Source organism: Apodemus sylvaticus, chromosome 6, assembly GCF_947179515.1.
Source record: "Apodemus sylvaticus chromosome 6, mApoSyl1.1, whole genome shotgun sequence".
Classification (NCBI taxonomy): Eukaryota; Metazoa; Chordata; class Mammalia; order Rodentia; family Muridae; genus Apodemus; species Apodemus sylvaticus.
In genome coordinates, this window is record NC_067477.1 from 11453863 (window position 1) to 11466620 (window position 12758).

The window sequence follows — 12758 nt, forward strand, 5'->3', positions numbered from 1 at the left end:
CATGTGGTTGCTGGGATTTGAACTCAGGACCTCTGGACCTGCTGAGCCATCTCCCCAGCCCCCTGATTTCTTCTTATGAACCCATCTTTTGCTATGGGGATGTCAGCTGTGTCTATGGAACACAGACATCCCGTGGCAGAAGGCAGAACGCGGGCTACCAGCCGAGGAGCACACAGCTAGGGCATGGTCCCACCCGCATGGGTCTCAGCACTCTCAGAGGTTCAGGCCACAGATCTCATTGTGAGACATCATTCTATAGCACAGGTGAGGCTTATCGGAACAGGCTATGGGATTTCCTGTTAGATAGCACGTTCTTCTCTCTGATTTTGTTGTTTCTTGCAGCAGGCTACTGTGTAGCCCTGGCTGCCCTGGAACTCACTCCACAGACAGGCTGGCCTCCGACTCCCTCTATCTGCCTCGTGAGGGCTGGGATGAGAACTGTGCACCACTACACTGGCTTCCCCTCTTATTTTCTTTGAGACGAGGTGTTACCATGTAGTCCTAGCTGGCCCGAAACTCAGTAGATAGGATAGGCTCACCTCAAACTCACAGAGATCTACTGGGCTCTGCCTCCTGAATACTGGGATCAAAGATGTATGCCACCATGTTTGGCTCTTCAAGAAACTATACTTCAATTATTGTACTTTCTTTCTCTAAACAAAAGAATAGTCTTAAGGTTTTGATACTGGATTTATTTTTAGTGCAAAAATATGCCTCTAATATCAGGACCAGTCACCTAGAGGCAGACAGACATACAGATGGCACTGATCTGATGATCTAGACTAGGACCAGCCCTTTCCTCTCTGGGCCTTCACTTCTGCCTATGATATGGTCTTTTAAACAGGCGTGTGTGGAAATAAAGGAGCACAGGACACATAGGACAAGATATGCTCACGTGGCAGAGGAAGAGTGTGTAGACTCATCACACACATGCACTCAACCAATGCTTCAAACCACATAGTCTATTTTCACCTGGCAGGATGTCCTTCCACCTGAAGTGTGACCTCTGTCCTATCAAAACTGACCCCGCTCCCCAAATCCTAGTATACAGCTCACCTCTTGCCAGAGCCTCAGCAGAAACTCTTATTTACCTAAATGCGCTTCTGAAGTGTGGCAGCCAAAGCCACCTCTCAGCTGCCACCTGCACCCTTGAGTTTGAATCTCTGCCTACAGGGCAAGGCACACAGGACTACAGCTCAACATGGTGAGGCATGATGCTGGGCTTCACTCTCACTTGTCTACTGAATAAATTAAGAGGCCAGGACAGCCAGAGCTATACAGAGAAACCCTGTCTCAGAAAACCAAAATAAATAAATAAATAAATAAATAAATAATCTAAGATTTTAGGTTGACTCGAGTGTTCTAAGATTAAATAATATCCTGAACATACCAAAAGTGGATACCACGTATTAACAAGGCAGTCTATGCTATATGCATTATGTTTTTAATACATTTTTGGGCCAATGAGATGGCTCAGTGAATAAAGGCAGCAGCTGAGAAAGAAAGGAAGGCTAAAGGCACGACTCGGGATTAAGAGCACCCGCTGCTCTTTCAGGGGCTCAGGACTTTCTAGGTGGCACCTTAGCGGTAGCTTACAGCAATCCCTAACTCCAGTTCCTCGCGGTACCTGACAGCAATCCCTAACTCCAGTTCCGGGGATCCTGCCTTCTGGCCACTGTAAGTGCCAGCCATGCACTCATTATCTTTTAAGGAGAAGACAATAGGTGTGACGGTGCACACCTTTAATCCCAGCCCTGATAGGCCAGCATTCTGTGAGTTTAAGACCGGCATGGTCTACACAATAAGTTCTAGGATGACCAGGGCTGATCAGGGCTACATGGAGAGACCCTGTCTTTAATTAAAAAAAAAAAAAAATTAAAAGAAAGAAAAGAAGAAAAAGGAAGAAGATTCAAGGTCTGGAGAGATGGCTGAGTGGTTAAGAGCACTGACTGAGGTCCTGAGTTCAATTCCCAGCAACCACATGGTGCTCACAACCATCTGTAATGGGATCCGATGCCCTCTTCTGGTGCATCTGAAGACAGCTACAGTGTATTCATATAAATAAAATGAATAAATCCTAAAAACAAAGAAAAGAAAAGAAAAAGAATATTGAAAGAGAAGTGAACTTATGTGACCTACAATAAAAAGCTTTTTTTTTTAGAGAATTTTTTATGTGTATGAGTATTCTGCCTGCATATGCGCACGCATGTGTGCATGTGTGTGTGTGTGTGTGTGTGTGTGTGTGTACACCACATGTGAGTCTGGTACCCATGGAGTACACCAGATCCCCTGAAACTGAAGTTACAAATGGTTAGGAAGGGCCATGGGGTGGGAACTGAACCCAGGTCCCTACAAGAGTAACCAGTGCTCTGACCCACCAAGGCATCTTTCTGGCCCTCTAAAATCTTAATTTTTGAACACCAGAAAATTAAAATCCAAGGTTAACCACAAACCACTGGAATCTCTGTGTAGTAGGTAGACTGAGCCTACTAGCATCCTGTGGCTCTGCCTTCATCAGTGCGGTGTCAGGGCTCCAGAGTGTGTGCTTTGATGGCAGGAGGCTGACACTGGATGACTCCTCCCTCCATCACACTCATCCTCTTACCGCCCTGGAGCTGCTGACCTGGCAGACACCCCTGTTTCCACCCTACACCCCAGGCTGGCCTTGAACTCCCAGAGATCTGCTTGCTTCCATGCGTGTGTGTGTGTGTGTGTGTGTGCGCGCGCGCGCGCGCACACACACACACACACACACACACACACGTGCTCAGTGCTAAGAGTAAAGGTGTATGTACCATGCTCAGCTTGGGGAATGAACTGGCTATAAATGCTGCCAACAACCCTTTGATAATGAAGCCAATTGGTCTTCTGTTAAAATTCACATAAGCTTCATCACTAGACCTCCTTCCTTAAACCCAACAACCACAGCTTTCAAACAGGCTCTCTGGAGCCTGGACACTTCTAGAAAGAAGTTTTTCAGACGGACAGCAAGCTCCACCAGAACAGCACAGCACAGCAGGATATGAAGCTACAAGTACAGTGTGGGGTGAGGATATCAGGCACTGCCAGCCCACTGACTAACTGTGGTCAGACAGCCCCCCAGCCTGAGGCTGAAAACAATCTTTCAACCATAGTCTGTGACTGGAAACCAAGAGGCAAGGTAGATGGTACAAGGGAAAGAACTGAACAGGGTAGTCAACTCTGGAGACAGGATGTGCTCGCCACAGAAAGCCGAATTTATTTACACTGATCATGTATTCAGACTCTCAGCTGGAAAATCTCAGTTAAAATGCCAGAAGGTTCAGAGCCCATTCACAAGCTTTTCAGAACACATGCGGTTGCCATGGTAACCCTGACATTATATTTCTTGGTGTTGGACATAAAAAATTACCAACCACGATACATTTGATATATTTTGGGGTCACCAATCTGAGTTAGAATTTAACCCCCTCTTAGGTAAATGAGGAGGAGCAGCTGAAGGCAGTGCTCGACACATCCCAACCGAGAGTGCAGAGCCCGCACCCCAGAAATGCTCACTGAGGACTCTCATCTGAGGAAAAGGGAGAGCTCCGGGAACTAGACTTTATCATCTATCATACATGCCTGGTGATATATCCTATGCCAGAAAAATGAAATATCCTATGCCAGATCAATAAAATAATTGTTTAAAAAGCAAACATACTATAATCATTACCTACATATCTGAGAGTCAAGCTTGTTTATTAGAAAGCCCAAGTAAAAGCAAACCCTTTTCAAAGAACATCATGAGTAATTCATTAGAGGATATTAGTCCATGATAAATAAGACAATTCTTCAAATGTCAAAACTGTCATTAATAAGATACAAAGTTTTATTTTAGATCCAGTGGAGATCTACTCAAATCATAATTATTTACTTTGACTTGGGATATTCATAAATACTTTAAATATTAAATTTTATGATTGTTAAAGTCCCTTACCTTTGTATAACCCACCATCTGAACTCATAGATGAAAACCAAATTATCAGGCACAAACTGCAAAGGCATCTTCAATTTCACATTCCGAGGAAAGCCCTCTGCACCAGAAACTCAGAGCTGCTGCAGGACAAGCCTGTGCTAGCTGAGGCACTCACAAAATTGTCTGCGTCGTCACAGAACTGCGGGTCCTGGGGCATGTTAGACCCACCACCTCCTTCTTCAGCTCACAGGCGGCGGCAGCAGCAGTCTGAAGGGGAGCGGGGAGCTTCCATACTAACAGGGCTTGCTGAGCGCTGCATTGCAGTCTTTCTGAAAGCTACCAGCCTCAGAAGCAAAGGCGCTGGAGACAGGCTCCTCAGCAGAGGCAGCTCTGCCTTTGGAACCACAAAGATTTTTTTTAAAGGATCTTTAAAAAACATTACAAACTTGTAGAGGTATTTCTGGATTTCTGACCTTGTCCTAAAGGCTGCCTGGTTTGTGGTTTACACTGGGTGTAGCGGGACAACTAAGTGAGGCAGGTCACAATGCAGAAATGGGTGAAGTGTGCATAGTGACACACAGCCTTTAATTTTCAAGCTGCCTGTGAGCACTGTGCACATCTGCTATCAAAATGTCTGCTTCCCAGGCCCTGCCGAGAGGCTCGGGATGAATCACAGCTTTCACTACCAAAAAAAAAAAAAAAAAAGCCAACACACTAAGCCTGCCTGGCTCCTGTACAGGTAGCTTCCACTTGGACACCCAGAATAGTAAACCCCACTATGCGGTCAGAGGACCTGAAATATTAAACTATTGACCATGCAATCAAATTCAGAAAGAGACCTTAACAAGAGCAGCAGTTTCCTAAGTGACTTCACTTTGCACTGACTTGCTCACTCGTTGACTCGTTTGGTGACCACTATGTCCTTTACTATATGGAAAGGGGCTGCGGATGGCAGTTTTACCATGACGGTGGCTACAGGCGTCCAGCAGGATGCTGCTGGAGAGCTGGCTATTGAGAGGACAAGGCTGTGGTCAGGGCCAGCAGGGCACAGGGAGGACAAGGTCCCTCGGGAAGGTGCTGTGATGGAGCTGGAGGAGTGGGCTGGCTGGGAGAGGGAGGAGAAGAGGATGCACACTCAGGACAGCTGTGTGTCCCCATGTGGTACAACAGGCCCTCAGCAAGAGGTCACGAGGTCCGCTACTGCTGGGGCCTGAGGCCTTGGTTTTAGTTAGGGTTTCTATTGCTGTGAAGAGATATCATGACTACAGCAACTCTTTTTTTTCCTCCTTTTTTTTAAAAAAAAATTATGTTTATGAGTATACTGCAGCTGTCTTCAGACACACCAGAAGAGGGCATTGGATTCCTTTACAGATGGTTGTGAGTCACCATGTGGTTGCTGGGAATTGAACTCAGGACCTCTGGAAGAGCAGTCAGTGCTTTTAACTACTGAGCCATCTCTCCAGCCCATGACAAGAAAACATTTAACTAGGCTGGCTTATACTTCAGAGGTTTAGTCCACTGTCATAATGGCAAGAAGCAAGGTGGCACACAGATAGACATGGTGCCAAGAGATGCCCAGAGTTCTAGATCCCAATCAGCAGTCAACAGGAGAGAGAGTGGGACACTGAGCCTGGCTTGAGCATCTGAGACCTCAAAGCCCACCCCCAGTGACATACTTTCTCCAACAAAGCCATACCTCTTAATAGCACCACTCCCTGTTAGGCTATGGGGACTATTTGCATTCAAACCACCACACTCTTGTAAACTCACAGTCCCCCGTGCAGCTGTGTACACCCACAGCTGACAAGGTATCAGAGCATCAGGTATCTGAGGCATACAAACATGTGAGGCTTGAGGATCAAGTGGCAGGGCAGAGTGTGAACACACAGGCAGGGGCAGAGGGATAGTCCTCACTACTGCCCTGAGCAGGCCGCTGGCTTTTAGGGATTCTGACCCCTGGAAGGGGCTCTGTGTGCAGTGGCAGCTGCTCAGATGGACTTTGTTCCTCTGAGTATCTGTGGCCCAATCTGACTTGAACAGGCCTGGGTTGAGGCCGATTGAATGAATAAGCAAACAGAAGCTACGCTGACCACTCCCACACATTCCCATGGGCGTGGAAACACTCCCTCTTCACCTCTCTTGTCTACCTAACTGTGCTCCTCTAACCACAGGCTCTAAGATCACCTCCAGGAAATTTTCAGAAACTTCTTTCCCAAGTCCAGCAGCAAGACCCTTCTGTCATCCTAAAGGATCACGGCGCTGCTGTGACATGTAACACCAGGTAGACTGTACCACGCTGTGGCTGCCATTCCTAGAAGACACTATCAGTCTCACAGAAGCCAGTTGCTCCCTGTGAGGTAGCCTCTAGTATCATCCTCTCCTCACAGGTAGGGAAACTGAGGCACAAGGGCCCTAAGTTATAGTCCAAGTGAAGCTGGCCAGAAGTGCAGGCCCCAGCTTCCACAGGTCATTTGCTAACCTCCTGCTTTTATGGATAGCCACAGGGTTTGCTGACACTAGCTAGGAGAGAGGATGCTGGCTTTACGGAAAGTTTTGTTTTGTTTTGTTTCAAGACAGAGTTTCTCTGTGTAGCCCTGGCTGTCCTGGAACTCACTCTGTAGACCAAGCTGGCCTTGAGCTCAGAAATCCACCTGTCTCTGCCTCCCAGAGTGCTGGGATTACAGGCGTGCACCACCACTGCCCAGCAGAAAGTTTTTAAAAACATGTTTTATTTTTCTTGTTAGTTTTTTGAGATAGGCTTTCTCTGTGTACTGGCTATCCTGGAACTCACTCTGCAAACCAGGCTAGCCTCAAACTCAGAGATCTGCCTCCCTCCCGAGTGTTGAGATAAAAGGTGTGTGCCACCACTGGCCGGCAAGAACATTTTCTAATTTTCCTGCTCTGTCTCTTTTTCCAGGCAAGATATGAATAAATGAATACAGTCCCACCACATAATGACATCTGGTCAATAATAGACTGTTATAGGACTGTGGCCCTGGGACCACATTCAGTGTGTGCAAGAAGGTGTGAGCACTCACCCTATCATGTTCTCACCCTTCAACCACTGGCACATTCTGTGAACATATCCCTCCATCCTTTTGGGATGCATGACTGTTGATTTGACTCACTAGTAAATTCCTTACTGACCTGGAAAACCGCACAGCACGTAGGAAATGAGCAGAGAGGCAGCAGGAGGAAATGTCTTTTGTCACCGCCGCACGTTAGAGACTCACTGGAGTAGTTAAACCCTCAGAGGAGCTTTCATCCCAGGCAGATGGGCACATCTAGGTGCCACTCTGGGCACTCCCCACTCCAGTCCAGTAGAGCTCTTCCTTTCAAGTCAGGGATCAAGGCCTGTGCTCTGTGGTTGTCTAAATCCTACCAGCTACAGGCAGCTGCAGCACAACAGCTCAACTTTTCCACCACTCCGGCCAGTTCATGAAGCCCAATGCAGTCAGACCCTGTGCTCCAACCTGAATGCAATGTCCCCACAGGGTACTGCAGGAACAGACCAATGTCTTATATCAAGCCTCCTGAGCCTCCTGAGGACACCACCCCCTGAGGCGGAGCCAACAGCTAGCCAGAGTACAACACACGGGGATGGGAAGAAGCCAGCAGTGGACACGGCCTGCCCCTGGTGCCGGTGCCGCTGCGGGTCTGTGGTGGTGGCTTCCTGCTGCCCCTACTGTACTCAGGACCCCAATAAGCCTGGGCTACAAGAGGCTCTACTTCAAAAAGCAAAACTGGGGCTGGAGAGGTGGCTCAGTGGTTAAGAGCACTGACTGCTCCTCCAGAAGTCCTGAGTTCAAGTCCCAGCAACCACATGGTAACTCATAACCACCTGTAATTCTGTAATGGGATCCCATGTACTCTTCTGGTGTGTCTGAAGACAGCTACAGTATATTCATATATACATAAAAATAAATAAATAAATCTAAACAACAACAACAAAAGGTAAAACTGAGGGCTGCAGATGGCTCAGTGATTGAAAGCACTGGTTACTCTTCCAGAGGATCACCAGGTTTGATTCTCAGCACCCACATGATGACTTCAGTCATTTTAACACCAGTTCCAGGAGATCCAAAGTACATACACAGATCCAAGCAATACACCCACACATATAAAATTAAATAAATAAATGAAACAACTCTTAAACAAAACAAAACAACCAAGCACGCAGCCAGTCGGTAACCTAGGTATAACTCTGTAACTGGCTGAAGTCACCATCATCATGTGTCTCTACTTGCTGGGAGAGAATCAGAGCTACTCACAACTCACAACATGTCAACTAACATGTGAAATATTTTATATAACGGGAAAATTTATTGTGACCTGAGAGTTCAGGGTGTTCTCATTAAGTTACCAGAAATTACAGGTACAGAGATACCTCTCTGTTAATGAAACCAAAATCAAGAAGAGAGGAAAAAAAAAAAACTACATCAGATATGCACACTTTTTGATCCCTAGACCAAATTCTTTTTGTGACTATACTCATAATTAGTCACATTAGTAACTTCTTATTTTTAGAATCTGCTTGTTGGCAACATAGATGATTTAAACTTAGACACTATGTTGCTATCTATCCCTTCAGCTAGGAAAAGTAAAACCTTGAGATGGCTTCAGATTCTGTCTCCTGTTTCTGGGAGAGAGGGTCTCACTACATAACCAAGGACAGCCACAAACTCACCATCCTCCTGCCTCAGCCTCACAAGTACAAGGGTTACAGATGTGTACCACAATGCCTGGCTAGTGAACATCGAAATGGAGACATGATTTTTCCAAAACTGTGATCTCATGTGATCTCATATGATCTCAGTAGAGCCCCAAAAATATTCCTCTGTGGCGCCTCCTGTGGTACTGCATCTACTTAGCACTCCTATATACTATTCTTACCTTGGTGAGTGGAAGTTCGTGTTGCTGAGCCCAAGCATAACCTCCGTCTCGGCCCCATGGCCACTTTGTTCATGTGCCCACTGGGCAATAACTGGGAGTACTGCACTCAGCACCCCATACTGCATCTACTCGGCACCCCATACTGCATCTACTCAGCACCCCATACTGCATCTACTCAGCACTCCATACTGCATCTACTCAGCACCCCATACTCCATCTACTCAGCATTCCATACTCCATCTACTCAGCACCCCATACTGCATCTACTCAGCACCCCATACTCCATCTACTCAGCATTCCATACTCCATCTACTCAGCACCACCATACTCCATCTACTCAGCACCCCATACTCCATCTACTCAGCACCCCATACTCCATCTACTCAGCACCCCATACTCCATCTACTCAGCACCCCATACTCCATCTACTCAGCACCCCATACTCCATCTACTCAGCACCCCATACTCCATCTACTCAGCACCCCATACTCCATCTACTCAGCACCCCCATACCCCATCTACTCAGCACCCCCATACTCCATCTACTCAGCACCCCATACTCCATCTACTCAGCACCCCATACTCCATCTACTCAGCACCCCCATACTCCATCTACTCAGCACTCCATACTCCATCTACTCAGCACCCCATACTCCATCTACTCAGCACCCCATACTCCATCTACTCAGCACCCCATATTCCATCTACTCAGCACCCCCATACTCCATCTACTCAGCACCCCATACTCCATCTACTCAGCACCCCATACTCCATCTACTCAGTACCCCATACTCCATCTACTCAGCATTCCATACTGCATCTACTCAGCATTCCATGCTCCATCTACTCAGCACCCCATACTCCATCTACTCAGCACCCCCATACTCCATCTACTCAGCACCCCATACTCCATCTACTCAGCACCCCATACTCCATCTACTCAGTACCCCATACTCCATCTACTCAGCACCCCCATACTCCATCTACTCAGCATCCCATACTCCATCTACTCAGCACCCCATACTCCATCTACTCAGCACCCCCATACTCCATCTACTCAGCACTCCATACTCCATCTACTCAGCACCCCATACTGCATCTACTCAGCACCCCCATACTCCATCTACTCAGCACTCCATACTCCATCTACTCAGCACTCCATACTCCATCTACTCAGCACCCCCATACTCCATCTACTCAGCACCCCATACTCCATCTACTCAGCACCCCATACTCCATCTACTCAGCACTCCATACTCCATCTACTCAGCACCCCATACTGCATCTACTCAGCACCCCATACTGCATCTACTCAGCACCCCATACTCCATCTACTCAGCACTCCATACTCCATCTACTCAGCACCCCCATACTCCATCTACTCAGCACCCCATACTCCATCTACTCAGCACCCCATACTCCATCTACTCAGCACCCCATACTCCATCTACTCAGCACCCCATACTGCATCTACTCAGCACCCCATACTGCATCTACTCAGCACCCCATACTCCATCTACTCAGCACTCCATACTCCATCTACTCAGCACCCCCATACTCCATCTACTCAGCACCCCATACTCCATCTACTCAGCACCCCATACTCCATCTACTCAGCACCCCATACTCCATCTACTCAGCACTCCATACTCCATCTACTCAGCACCCCCATACTCCATCTACTCAGCACCCCATACTCCATCTACTCAGCACCCCATACTCCATCTACTCAGTACCCCATACTCCATCTACTCAGCATTCCATACTGCATCTACTCAGCATTCCATGCTCCATCTACTTAGCACCCCATACTCCATCTACTCAGCACCCCCATACTCCATCTACTCAGCACCCCATACTCCATCTACTCAGCACCCCATACTCCATCTACTCAGTACCCCATACTCCATCTACTCAGCACCCCCATACTCCATCTACTCAGCATCCCATACTCCATCTACTCAGCACCCCATACTCCATCTACTCAGCACCCCCATACTCCATCTACTCAGCACTCCATACTCCATCTACTCAGTACCCCATACTGCATCTACTCAGCACCCCCATACTGCATCTACTCAGCACTCCATACTCCATCTACTCAGCACTCCATACTCCATCTACTCAGCACCCCCATACTCCATCTACTCAGCACCCCATACTCCATCTACTCAGCACCCCATACTCCATCTACTCAGCACTCCATACTCCATCTACTCAGCACCCCATACTGCATCTACTCAGCACCCCATACTGCATCTACTCAGCACCCCATACTCCATCTACTCAGCACTCCATACTCCATCTACTCAGCACCCCCATACTCCATCTACTCAGCACCCCATACTCCATCTACTCAGCACCCCATACTGCATCTACTCAGCACCCCATACTCCATCTACTCAGCACCCCATACTGCATCTACTCAGCACCCCATACTGCATCTACTCAGCACCCCATACTCCATCTACTCAGCACTCCATACTCCATCTACTCAGCACCCCCATACTCCATCTACTCAGCACCCCATACTCCATCTACTCAGCACCCCATACTCCATCTACTCAGCACCCCATACTCCATCTACTCAGCACTCCATACTCCATCTACTCAGCACCCCATACTCCATCTACTCAGCACCCCATACTCCATCTACTCAGCACCCCATACTCCATCTACTCAGCACTCCATACTCCATCTACTCAGCACCCCCATACTCCATCTACTCAGCACCCCATACTCCATCTACTCAGCACCCCATACTCCATCTACTCAGCACTCCATACTCCATCTACTCAGCACCCCATACTCCATCTACTCAGCACCCCATACTCCATCTACTCAGCACTCCATACTCCATCTACTCAGCATTCCATACTGCATCTACTCAGCACTCCATACTCCATCTACTCAGCACCCCATACTGCATCTACTCAGCACTCCATACTCCATCTACTCAGCACCCCATACTCCATCTACTCAGCACTCCATACTCCATCTACTCAGCACCCCATACTCCATCTACTCAGCACCCCATACTCCATCTACTCAGCATTCCATACTCCATCTACTCAGCACCCCATACTCTATCTACTCAGCACCCCATACTCCATCTACTCAGCACCCCATACTCCATCTACTCAGCATTCCCATACTGCATCTACTCAGTACTCCCATATATTATTCTTACTGGTTTTCAATACCAATGAAGCAGATATTTAAGCAATCAAAAACCTGAACTTTTCTGTTCTGTATAAAAGCCGCATGTATAACATATAGGTAGACTTTCTATCCTGCACCACCTAATGTGTGTTCAAAAAGTCAGAGGATAATTACCCACAGCATATGTACAACCAATCCCATAATTCTTACTTTGAAAGTTAGTTCCTGGAAAAGGATAACTGTAGAACCTAAGATGGAGACTCTGCTCCTGCTCCCTTTTTAAACATTTACTATCTTTGAGACAAGATCTTACATGCCCCAAGTTTGCAGAGAATGACCTTGAACTCCTGACCCTCCTCTCCACCTCACAAATGTTGAGATTACAGTTATCCACCATGTCCATCAAGACTCATGTAACCCAGATGAATAAACTGTTTGCAAGTGTTAGTCATAAAGTCACAGTGGCACCTCTTTACCCTCGCAGCATTACTTCAAGTCAGAATGTACAATAAAGAAAATTCTGTAGCACAAACTACTTTTTAATTTTGTGCATCTGTTTGAACACAAGGTACTACCTAGCATTTTCTACGATATATGCTACATTTACTAACTTTCGTCAGAAATTTGAAAATTCCAAATCTTCGGATACCTATTCCTAAGAATTGCAGATAAAGGACTGTGGTCTTAGAGCATTGAACGAGGGCAGGATAAGCTCTGGTTGGGACAGGATACACTAGAGACGTAAATGGACAACACGCACGTTACT

General features: G+C 47.1%; 1 protein-coding gene across 7 annotated transcripts in view; it reads right to left on the minus strand.

Moving 5' to 3' along the window:
- Traf3 (TNF receptor associated factor 3) overlaps positions 1-12758 on the minus strand; it is a 100091-nt gene that overhangs the window by 56513 nt on the left and 30820 nt on the right. The window lies entirely within an intron of this gene.